Below are 12,109 nucleotides of genomic sequence, written 5' to 3'. Positions count from 1 at the left end.
TCTGTACCATGTATCTATGAATCTGGTTCTTTTTTGTTCATCAGTTTATTTTGTTCATTAGATTCCACATAGATGTGAGATCATATGGCATTTGTCTTTCTCTGACTAACTTATTTCGCTGGGTATTATATTTCTTAAGGCTAATAAGATGGTTTTCAGAAAAGAGTCAAAACCTCTACTGGCTATTTGTGGATTAAACTCAAATCCTCCAAAATTCCATTTAATTTCCTTAAAATATGCTCATATCTGTGGTTATAATCTCTTTATGTTATTTAATACTGATATTATATTGTTTAATCTTTATGACAGCATGGAATACATTGCTAAACTCATAACAAAAATAGCTTTAGCAGAGTAGAATTTACCACTGATGGTAGACACATAACCATTTAATTGTGGGTTCTTGAGCACTATTCTTTAACACTTTGGAATGAAGGATATGAAAACAGTGTAGTAATTTGATCAGATGCTCCGAGGTCCTTTCAGGGAAGATAATTGTACATTTGCCTCCCTGGCCTCAGGTTTGCCTTCGAGGCTGGCCCCCATTCCTTCATTCCTGTGCTGTGGCTGGCATGCTTAAAGACAGTTAAAAAAAACGACAGTCTGCTTGATTAGATTGTTCTGTGAGGCCAGAACACAGTTTAAGAGTTGAAAGGAACACAATAATGAAGATGCAATGTCAAGCATCAAGGGAGCTATCCAAGGTGAAGCCCAGGCACATCTTGATGCAATTACGCCAATGAAATCATTTCAATAATTAGAGTCTGTAATGACACAGTGCAGGACTGGCACAATAAGTGAATTCCAATATGTGATTTCATATTCATTTGATCCCTGAGTATGACTCCTGGGTCAGGCCATCAGAAACCCTCATTTGTCTTTTGATTTTGCTATTAATCAGAATCAATATATTTCAAACAAAACTTGGTTTATGAGAACCATTTTTCTGGGTTTCCTCTCATCTGTCTCAGCTACTCTTCTTCACTCTCTCTCCCTTTTACACACACACACACACACACACACACACACACTTCTCTTTTTTTTTCAGTGATCATCTCCAAATGGTATCTATATTAACAGATGTGGAAATGTGAAGCCATCGTGAGTATGGGAATTAATAGTGTTGATATGCAAAGCAGGCTCATACTAGTAAATGTGATTGCTTTTCTAATCTTCACTACACCAAACAGCTTTTAATTCACTGCTGAGAAGCTGTAAACAATCATACTTTGGGAGATCTTTTTAATTTAAAGTAAACCATACTGTACATTCCAATATCACTGTTGTGTGTGTGTGTGTGTGTGTGTGTGTGTTTTCAATCCCTAAGTAATTAAGTGGGTTATGGTTGTTGGTTCTCTGTAAGCTAGTAAATGGTAAATAGAACTGGTATGATTATCAATGATAGCACATTCAGGAAAAGTCAGTGATACTGGAATTGAGAATTTTAAATATTTATATGTGACTTTGTGTGTGAATTATAGCAAGCAAAGTCTGACTACCCCTTCTCAGTGAAACTGTAGGTCCATATATATTATAAGGGTGGAAAAATACTTGGGGCATATCTAGTTAGGTACTTTTGAGTTCATCTCAAAGCAATGGACAAAGGTTATGAGTATAGACCTTGTGATGAAGAAGAAAGTTTTTATAGGTTGGAGATGGCCTGTTGGATATTGTTTGGAAAGTCTGGATTTCCAGAAGTTGTAGAAGAAATTGCTCTATCCCACTTGCAAGAGGAAATACAAACTCAAGATACGGAATGAAATTTTTTCCTAACCAAGTAATATTTTAAGTTTCTCTCCCTTCTCCATGCCTCCCCCTCCCTCTTTCCTCTCTCATCCTCAGTTCTCACATGCATTTCCTCATAATTCAACACAAGACCCTTCTGTCTCTGAAAAATGTGATTAAGAAACTGAGTGATGAGTACTTTTAGCATGAACACTATATTGATAGAAGGCCAGCATCTGGATGAAAGTGGAAAAAGATCAAACAAGACCAAAAAGTGTTAACATACTTATATAATTGAAGTTGAGATCCAGAAAATGAATATTTTAGTGATATATAAATACAATCTGATATTCTAAGTAATAACAGATATTAAAAGAAATCAGGTTTCTAACATTATCTTGGGCTTATATAATTTTCTCTTTCCAGTTTTGCTTTATATTTGCCCTATTTAAGAGCTTTGATTTCCAATCATTGTGAAATTCCAGAAGGTATAAACACAGCATAATCAACTGTTGTCCACAATTTTCATTATTTTATAAAGTTGTCTGATAGTGTTGTCTCCTTGCCTGACAGACCTAGTACATCTGCTCATAGCCCATACATCTGCTCATATTTCACTAGTTCTGTGTTCAGCTTTTAGCAAATTATAAGGAATGTTTATTCTGTCCACAGCTCCCTGCTCTTTTTGTTCAGACAGTACTATATTCTTTTATCTTTTTTCATCTTTCTCCTCAATTCTCAATGACTTATCTTTTTCTACTTTAACTGTTACTAATGGTCACCTCCTCTCCTTTTATTTCCCTAATATTTTATTCACTGTTCACTTCAATACATCTTTTCTTCAGTTGTTCTAAAGCCTTTTATTTTCTTCACATCCCAGTAACTCTTTATTCTACTTTCTTTCCACTAACTAAACTTGCTTTCGTCTTTAAAAGGCCATTTTCAACAAGCTTCTAGATGAAAACATGGCACCCCACTGTTTCCTTTAATGTGACCAGGGGATGGCTTTCATGGTGTCACTCACTGTGTAAAGCAAAGCCCCCATCTCATGATAACTTAGGCAAAACTTTACTGGCTTCATCTCAGTCTTGAAAGGTGAGCTGGGGAAATATCTGTGGTTATTCCCCTATTTGATGTGTATAACAAAAAAGGGGAAAAAATAGCCTAGAAAGCAGAAACTCAGGAAGGAGACATCCATTCCAGGTCTTTGGTCTCAGGGAGGCATCTGTGATAGGTTTGTGGCAAGAGGCCCCTTCAACACCTAAAACTATATAACATGGGTTGGTGTGCCCTGTCTATGGTGTTAGTTTCCCAGGTGACACTCAGGCTCCAGAAGAATAGCTGGCCTGGAAATCTGACTAGCCACCCAGCTGATAGGGAAAAATACCAAGTAATAAGCCCCTATCTGGTATGATGGAGAATACAGGACAGCACATTCTGCTTTTCCCTGTCAGCTGAGACAGACCTCCTGCATAGGGAGCAGACTTGTGATCATCTTATTTTCTAGGGAAATCATGATCCTCTAGCCTTTGTTAGTGGGAGACATCTCCAACTACCAGTGAAGGACAACAATTGGCCCCCAGCCACTATCAGGTCAGCACTTTTCTTCCACCTTGTTTATCCTTCATGGATCACTCCTCTGGGACCACACAGATACACAGAGGGAAATAGCCACACCTGAGTTCACCTAAAATGCAAACTTATAAGAACTTACACTTAATAAAGGACATGCATTACTCAGAATAGGCTTGGTGTCAAACAACCCCAGTAACATAAGAGAATAGACGTTTATTTTCCATTCAGGTTATGTGGATGCAGGTTGGGCTGCTTTTTTGGGTAGTTCTCCTCCAAATGGCTGCCCTCCAAGTGGGAACTTGAGGACCCATCTTACTTATAACTTGGTCCTGCCATTTGTTCCTGCTAATCACTCTTCTACCTCCAAGCTGCAAGCCAGGGGAACAATATAAAAGTATGGGGGCTTGGCTCCATACTCTTTATTGGTTGAAGATCAACCTATGAACATTGCAATTCCTGGTCAGGGCATGTGCTTGTGTTGAGGGCTCCATCCCCAGTGTGGGGTGTGCAGGAGGCAGCCGATCAATGTTTCTCTCACCATTAATGTTTCTATATCTCCTTCTCCCTTCCTCTCTGAAATTAATACAAATATTTTTAAGAAAAGAGTATGGGAAGACACCCCATATGTGTAACCACCCTAGCTCATAAGGGACATACATCATTTCTACTTCATGCTATTATACACACCTAATCATGTAGGCATCCTAACTACAAACAAAGCTTGCCCTGACCCACGGGGCAACAACGAGGGCACGTGGAAATCACCTAAGAGAACGAAACAAACAAGGAACACGAAGAACGGAGGCAAGACAAGATTCTGATCAAGCCTCGAACTTTATTTTTTGAAATGGCAGTATATATGCAGCAGGAACAAAGGGGGGCAGGGTTGCCTATGCAGAGGGGTCTTTGGCAGTGTATAATTGGTTTAGGCACTGAGTGACAAGGTGGTAAGGTATCTGGCAACACAGGATTGGCTAACTGCCAGGGCAGTGTAACATTCCAAAGTGTAACATTCCAAGGCTGGGCTAGCTATGGGGAAGGATCAGGAAGGGGAAGTAGTAGAGATGCTAAGCGGCAGGTTAATCTTTTAGCTTCTGGCCAAACCCTCAGGGCACCACATAACTTCTGCTAGAAGGAACTTAATTCTATTTCCTTAAGACGGAGTTGCTTGTCTCAACTCTGATGGCTCCCAACAAAAGCTGGGGAATGTACAACACTTATGTTTAGTGCATTTTTGAACTCTCTATACAGATTGAAATATGGTAGCACTCATACTTGGGTAAAAACTGCTGTTTGAATTTTAACCTTGCTATCTGACTTTGACTTTCGATTACTTGCTTGAACAATAGGGTAGTTGCAGGAGATTGATTCCCACTGACTCAGTAGCTTCAGGGGTAGAGACTGTAGATAACCTTTAGTTCTGCTTTTGTATTATGGGCAAGATAGGGCCACATTCCAATGTCCAGCAGGGTGTGACTGGGGACCGACCCTGCTGGATGTCCCCAGTCTTTAGAATTTAGTCTTTAGGATTTAGGAACAGACAACTGATTGGCCAGTTCTTTGTCCTGAGGGGCCAATCAGGGTTAGCAGAGGCAGTGACATCACTGACCTGAATAAAACTCCTGGACTGGGCGAAATTCGCTCTCTTCCGCCATGCTGCAGGCATGAATGGGACAGCCCATGCTAACATGGAGATGGCTCTTTTGTTTATTGCATCGGACTCGGCTCCCTGGTGGTCCTTGGGGATCATGAATTCGTCTGGTATCCCCAGCCAGGACCATGAGGGACCCCGGTCCTGAGAGCCTGACTGGCCGCGGTAGGTGTGTGTTTGTCTGTGTTTTTGTGTGAGCGCTCTGGAGGGACTGCCCCTCCATCGGGGTTTTCACCTGGGTGTTTGCCAGCTGCTGCGTCAGCCAAGGTTTGAGCCCGGATTAGAATCTGTAATAAATTCTAGCATGCTTAATCAAATTGGCTCTGGTGGTTCATCTCTTGGGGACTCGCTCCGTAACACAGATTCCAACAAAACAGTGTGACCCAAGTTACAAATTGACTTCTGAAGAGACAGAGAAAGACAACAAAGGAAGCAGGTATCTCAGAGTAACTTGGGCCTACACGGGAGAGAGAACAAAGGTCAAGCAAGTGAGCAAGGTCATGTAACTGACTAAATGCTGCCTTTCTAATCAGGATATACTTCCCCTGAGCCAGCGAGCTCTTCCCTGCTCCCTGGTGGAAACACCCAGGGTAGGGACCTCACCTTCTGATGGTTCTGATAAGAAGGAGTTCCAATTGCATCCTCCTGATGATTATCATATTGTGGTTAAGCTCACACAATTGTAAACTCACATTGACTAGGGTTTAAACATATGGCACAGTCACATGCTAACTATGTGACCATGAGTGAGTTATTTGAATCATCTGAGTTTGAATTATATCATCTCTCTAAGATGGATAATGATAGCCCTTGCTTCCAGAGTTGATGCAATACTTGATGGGAGAATGCTTAAAACATAGCTATGAATAAATGGAAGCTGCTATTATTATTACTATCATTGCTCTTGTTGTTATGCTAGGTTCAATTTCCTTTTAGTGGACTTTTAAACAAAGCGATTTGGAAGATAAATTGTGGGCATTATACATCTGAAGAGATAAAGATACACCTAAAGGAGTGATGCTAGGATTTGTATTTCATGGGCTAGTAGATTTTTCTTTTTGTAATCTTGGATTGCTAAGACTGTATTTTAAAACATTATCTTACATCTGGATATGAAAGATAAAGCAAGCAAATAAATAAGGTGAATATCCCCATTTACTTTGGCTAGAATTTTTTACAAGGTCATTTGGCACCAAAAACAAAACAAAACAGGAGTAAAGACTAATTACAGAAAAGAAGGGAGTAAATTTAATTTGAGTCAATTTTGCTTTGTAAACAATGCACCAAAATGTCCTTACTTACCTCTTTTTGGTGGGAAATCACTGATCTAAGGCATTAGGTTACTGTTACATTTTTTGCTCATGACTTTTCTGATAATTCTTTTGAAGTTTCAATATATTCGTTTTTTTCTGGAAATGAAGGAATAACTCTCAAAAGATTTCTTCATGAAGGGGTACATGCCTATGCTGATAGAAAGAAAAGAGAGATTGTGTTTTTAGAAAATATATCAAGTATATATACACTAGGAACAAATATAAGGACTTTAAAATATTTTTATTGACTTCAGAGAGAAAAGGAGAGGAAGGAAGAGATGAAAATATCAATGATGAGACAGAATCACTGATAAGCTGCCTCCTGCACACCGCACATTGGGGATCGAGCCCGCAACCCAGGCATGTGCCCTGACTGGGAATTGAACCATGACCTCCTGGTTCATAGGTGGATGCTCAACAACTGAGCCAAGCTGACCGGGCACAAATGTTGGACTTTTAAAAGGCACACCCAGAGCTAACCACAATGGCCTCAGTGGCCTTCACAGCTGACTTAACTCTGCATTCTCTAATGGTGGAGGGCCCCCTGGGACCTCATAACAGTCATTATGTGCCCATTTCATAAATAAGGATACTAAAGCTGGGCTACTCAAGGTTCTGCTTACAATTGGTGATGTCAAGATTGAAACTCAGGATTTCAGTGCCTTGGCTTTTATCCAGAGTTCCCAGTTTAGTGTCTTATAATTTTTGTTTATGTTGGTGGTAACATATTAAGGAAATTTGTCACTTAATTTTTCCCATCCACATTTATTAACCTGGATAAAGAGAGAACCTCATCCCCCCCCCCCCCCGTTCATAGCTAAGTGCATTCTTCCTCTTTAAATAGAAAAATATAGAAATAGTGCCTCTTTTTTCCTTGTTTTGGGTGAATACAGTGCCAAGTTATTCATGACCTTGCATTCCTGACTTTCCACCCTCCTTGTGAGTTCCTTTAATCAAGGCATTGCTTGGTCATCCCACGTAGACACTGACCTTGGTTAGTGGCAGGTCATCCATAGAGTGCATCCTGTTGCATTAATCATATTTGTAGTTAACATACATGAGTCAGGGCTTTGGAGGGTGTTTTTAATTGACTATAAATCAAACAGGGAACTTGAAAAATGAAGGCAATTAATGAAAAAGCAATGTGAGAGGTGTTTTGCATCCTAACTGAGGAAATACATCGCCAGTGAATTAAATGTCAAAACAAAGGCCCTTTGACCCTGCTTGAAATATTTTATTTGGTTGGTAATAAATGAGTGAACTTTCCAGCCTGGCATGTGGGGAAATGCCTGTTTCCCGAGTTCAGGTTGACTTGGGCTTTTGTCTATCTATATTGTTTACCTTCAGAAATTTCCTAAGTTATTTTGTTTTCCTTTACTGTTTTAGTGATTTTTAAAAAGTGATAATTTTTAAATTTCTGAAGGTAAACAATATAGATAATGTTATTTGCATTTTCTGGTTGTGCATCACACGACTAACTTATATTTACTCTCAGGTGGGGAGATTGATGAACTAATTAGTGAAGTTATTTAACATTACCTATACTACAGTCCAGAAAGGTCTGATTAAGGTTGAAATGTCAAGTGGTATATTTGTTTTAAGCTGTTGTGATATGCCAAGAAAAATTACCCTGATGTCACTTAGTTCACTCCACCATTATGAAAGTAATTATACTTTGGGTCAGGATAGGGACTCCTATTTGCATTAGCTAGAATTTGTCCTATATTTAAACAGAGTCCTATAGAAATGTAATATATGTACATGTTTGCCCTTTCCTCCCACCAACTGTTTGCAACAATCCAGTAATCAGTCAATTAATATTTATTAGGATTCCCATAAATGAATTATACTAAGTACCTCATTTCATAAATGTAAAGCAATATAATAAAGTAACTGCAAAATAAAAAGAATCAATGTACAAGTTAGGGGGGAAATAATAAAATGCTAGCCATCCTCTCATTAGACTTGGGTCCTACATTAACTTTGAAGCTTGGGAAACATGAAATGACAGAGTGGGAGGGTTGAGGAGGTGAGGAATGCAGATGCAGGGGGAGCTCTCTGGGCATCAGTTTTCTTATCAGGAGAACAGAAGAAATAAATAGACAGAGGAATCACACAGTCTGCCCTTGGGCTAAATTTGCTCCACAGATATGTCTTATTTGGCTCTCCTTATGGGAGTCTAAAGTGTTTCATGAAAGAAATTTGTTGTCAACATTGAGGATTTAACTTTAAAAAATTCATAACTTCCGGGATATTGGCCTCCAGAACATAGACCTGAGAGGCAGGCTGCCTGGATCCAAATAAGGTCATCCTATTACCAGCTAAGCATCTTGGGCAAATAAACGTTATAATGATAGCAATCTCAATAACTTAGTCTAAGGATTAAATGTTAATCTATATTAACATTAACCATTCACTCTCAGAGGACTCCCATCAGGATGGCCACCAGAAGCTCCACCATTTATTCCTCCTGCTTAACAACCCAGAGCATTTCTTTTCCAAGTATCTGGCAAACATCTCGTGGTTAACTCTCTTGGTCCAGCTTAGGCAAAGTGCCTATCCATGAACCAATCACAGTATCCCAGAAGAGTTGGCTTCCCTATTGGCTAGACCTGGGACACAGAGGGCCGTTCTTTGGAGGAAAGGAGTATTGCTGGGCTTGCAAAAGCAAGCGAGTCCACCTGAGTGTGTTTTCCTCTATCGCTCAGCTCAGGTCCCTTCCAGTCCTAACAGTTTATGACTGCAGGCTGTGCTCTGTGCATGGGAATTTTTGGAAAGCAGCGCACAGACAAATGGACATGTCTCTTAGGTGGCAGGGAATGAAGACAGTCATCACGCCAGGTTGCTCACTGGTGATGCTGGTGAGCAGACTGCCTCATTAAGGCTGTCACATTCTAAGTGCTGCCATATGGCCTTACTCGTTGACCTGTTGAGTGTCTGTACTCACATGATTCTGGAGCTGGAATAAATATCTGTATCTCTATTTTTTTTCAAGGAATTAAGAACACAATGGTCCCTTTCTTATCTGCTGTTCTGCTATCTTTGGTTTCTGTCACCCGCAGTCAAACGCAGTCTAAAAATATTAAATGTGAAATTCTAGAAATAAACAATTCATGAGTTTTAAATTGTGTGCCATTTGGAGTAGCATGATGAAATATCATGCTGTCCTACTCCATCCAGCCACGGATGTGAATCAGAATAGTTACTTTTTTTTATCCCAGGTGCTGTACTAGCGACAAAGGATACAACTTTGAATCAGAAACATATGAAGCCTTCTATGTTGAAGCTTTTATTCTTGTAGAGAGAAAGAGATGGGCATGATAGAAATAAACACTTAAAGAAACAGGGAAATGGTATGTGAAAGCTGAAGTGCCATGAAAGAAAAAAGACAAGGTTGGTCCTGTGATAGATGTTTCTGGAGGGCTGCTACATGAATGGGTGCCAAAGAAGTTTTCCCTGAGAGGTGAGACCTGAATTACCGGAAGGAACCAACCAGGGGGAGACAGGGTTGATAAACATTTAGGCAGAGGGACCATGTAGTCATGTAAAAGCCCTAAGATGAGAATAGTTTTTCATGTTGAGTTACTTTGGTCCAGGAAAGTGGATACCTTATTATCCTTTTAATCAACTGCCCTGTAGTGGCATTATAAGTCCCACTTCATAGGTGAGGGCATAAAGGTTGTTTTAAGGATCCAGTGTCTCAAAGGAGGTGTCCATGGTGCAAATTCACTCTGATCCCCTGGCTCTGCATGCTCTCCCCGCAGGAAATGCAATAGCCAGTTTCCTCCCACACCAGTGCTGCTGCCCTTTCCTTTAAGAACACACTGGGGTGTTCCCCAGAACCTCACAGGTCTCTTTGTGTGGATTCCTTGCCCCTATCACTTAGCAGTGGGTAGTATTTCCAGTCACTCAACCTCTTAGCTCCTCAGTTTGCTCATCTGTAAAATGGAGGTAGTGTTTGGAAGATTGATAAAGAAAACACATGCAGAAGTGTTAGGGCAGTGCCTGCCACATGCAGGCTGTGCATAAAGGTTGTTGTCTTTATCATTTGACAGATTAAGGCCAGGGAGGATAATGGGCACAGTGATGTTCTCGGGATGGGCAGTGCTGGTGTCTGCTATAGGTGGCACAGATAATTTTCAATGATGTGTGGCTCCTTTTATCTGGAACATATTTTCTTCCTATTCCCTTCAAGTCTCCCTTTCAGGCATGTTCATGCTTTAGGGACATGTGCCTCCACCATCCCCCTCCCCCAGCCCCCTTCTCCAATACACACATACTGTTCCCTAGTGTTTGGTCTCTTTGGGCTACATGTTAAAAGGAAGCTCCCTGAAAACCATCTGAGAAGTGATTCTTTTTGACTTTAGATCCAGATGTGTTTATGTGTTTCAGCATTTAGGAAACTAATAAAGTGTATATGCTTTATATTGTACAACCAGGGTTCTGGGGCAGCATCCTGTAATAAAACAAATATTTCTGCAGTGAAACATGAAGATTTACTCTAAGTAGGATAAATAAGACCACAGATACCATCATATTAGTTCAGGCTGGGTTTTGCTGCCACATGAGTTATGAAAACAGTTTGGGTGTGCTGATCCTCTTGGATTTCAAAATTGGAGACAGCACCCCTTAGGAGAGTATCCCCCTGAAAAGCCAGTCCACAATCCGGCTACAACACTTAGTTGACATCTTCAGGGCCCAGCTGCTTCTGGGGGCAGCTGGGTGTCATGGTGGCTCAGCCTCCCGGACCCAGCTGCTCTCCCATCCCCCTCCCTGACCCTGCTTCTATGTCTGAGCAACTTGATAAATGATGTGTTGGCAGGCCACCCTGAAAAGTGGCCAACTGCTGCACCAGACCATTTTATCCCCAATTGAAGTCCAAGCACTTGTCAGCCATCCAAGTCTCTCTTAACTGTGTGTGTCAGCTGATTCCAGAGACCTCCCAGAAGATCTATTTTTAGCTAAAATTGGTTTTCATTTTCATATGTATACATTAAATTCCATGAGGGCAGAGGGAATTCCAAATGAGGAAACATTGATTTTGAATAACATGAAAGAAATAATTAGTGCTTGAAAACACTTCAAACTATGAGTCAAAATCTCTAAGGAATATGGTTAGCACTGCATTTTTCAGTGGAAGGAAGTTTGTCTAATTAAAAACAAAAAGTGAGGGTGAGTGGGGATAAATCAGGCTTAAAAAGGGATTCAGCATTAAATTTCAGGCCCTGAAATTGTCAGGTAGATGCCCATGGCGATATGGTCCACAGGGGCATGGAGGGCCTGGGCTAGAACCAGGCCTTTGTCCATATTAGAGAGGGGGGAGGAGCATGACAGCTCTAATTAAGTTTCTTTTAATTTGGAGTAAGGTCAAGGCAGTTTCTAGAGTGAGTGAGGCCTAAGATGAAGATGCGTATAAAAATTGTTTTATGCCCATAGTTGCCTGTTTTGCTTAGGGAATAGTCTGATTCTTTTTTGTTTTTGTTTTTGTTTTTGTTTTTGTTCTTTCATCGTTCACATTTCTGATCAGGCACATTTTTGAGATGGGCATAGCCCAAGGAGAGGTGGTGTGTTCTCTGAAAGTATTGTGTCAACTACAATTACAATTTAGTGACTGTCAGTTCTGATAAACCCTCACCAACTCAAGACTTTCTACAAGGACTTAATGAAAGGAAATTGTGTAGCTCACAGGTTCATTCAAAGAAGTGCATCATAAGGCCTCACAAAGAACAGCAAGTAAGGAGGTTCCAAGAATTTCAGCAGTGGAAGGAAACCCAGAGAGAGTTAGAACAGTGCTTTTCAAGCATTCAGGAGCAGAGGATAAGCTTTTGTTGTATTTTATTTTGTT

General features: G+C 40.4%; 1 protein-coding gene across 1 annotated transcript in view; it reads left to right on the top strand.

Annotated features, from left to right (window-relative positions):
- Positions 1–12,109, top strand: part of CDH13 (cadherin 13) — a 1,012,190-nt gene that overhangs the window by 216,226 nt on the left and 783,855 nt on the right. The window lies entirely within an intron of this gene.

Source organism: Pipistrellus kuhlii, unplaced genomic scaffold (genome assembly GCF_014108245.1).
Source record: "Pipistrellus kuhlii isolate mPipKuh1 unplaced genomic scaffold, mPipKuh1.p scaffold_m20_p_17, whole genome shotgun sequence".
NCBI lineage: Eukaryota > Metazoa > Chordata > Mammalia > Chiroptera > Vespertilionidae > Pipistrellus > Pipistrellus kuhlii.
This window is presented reverse-complemented; position numbering and strand designations above follow the sequence as displayed.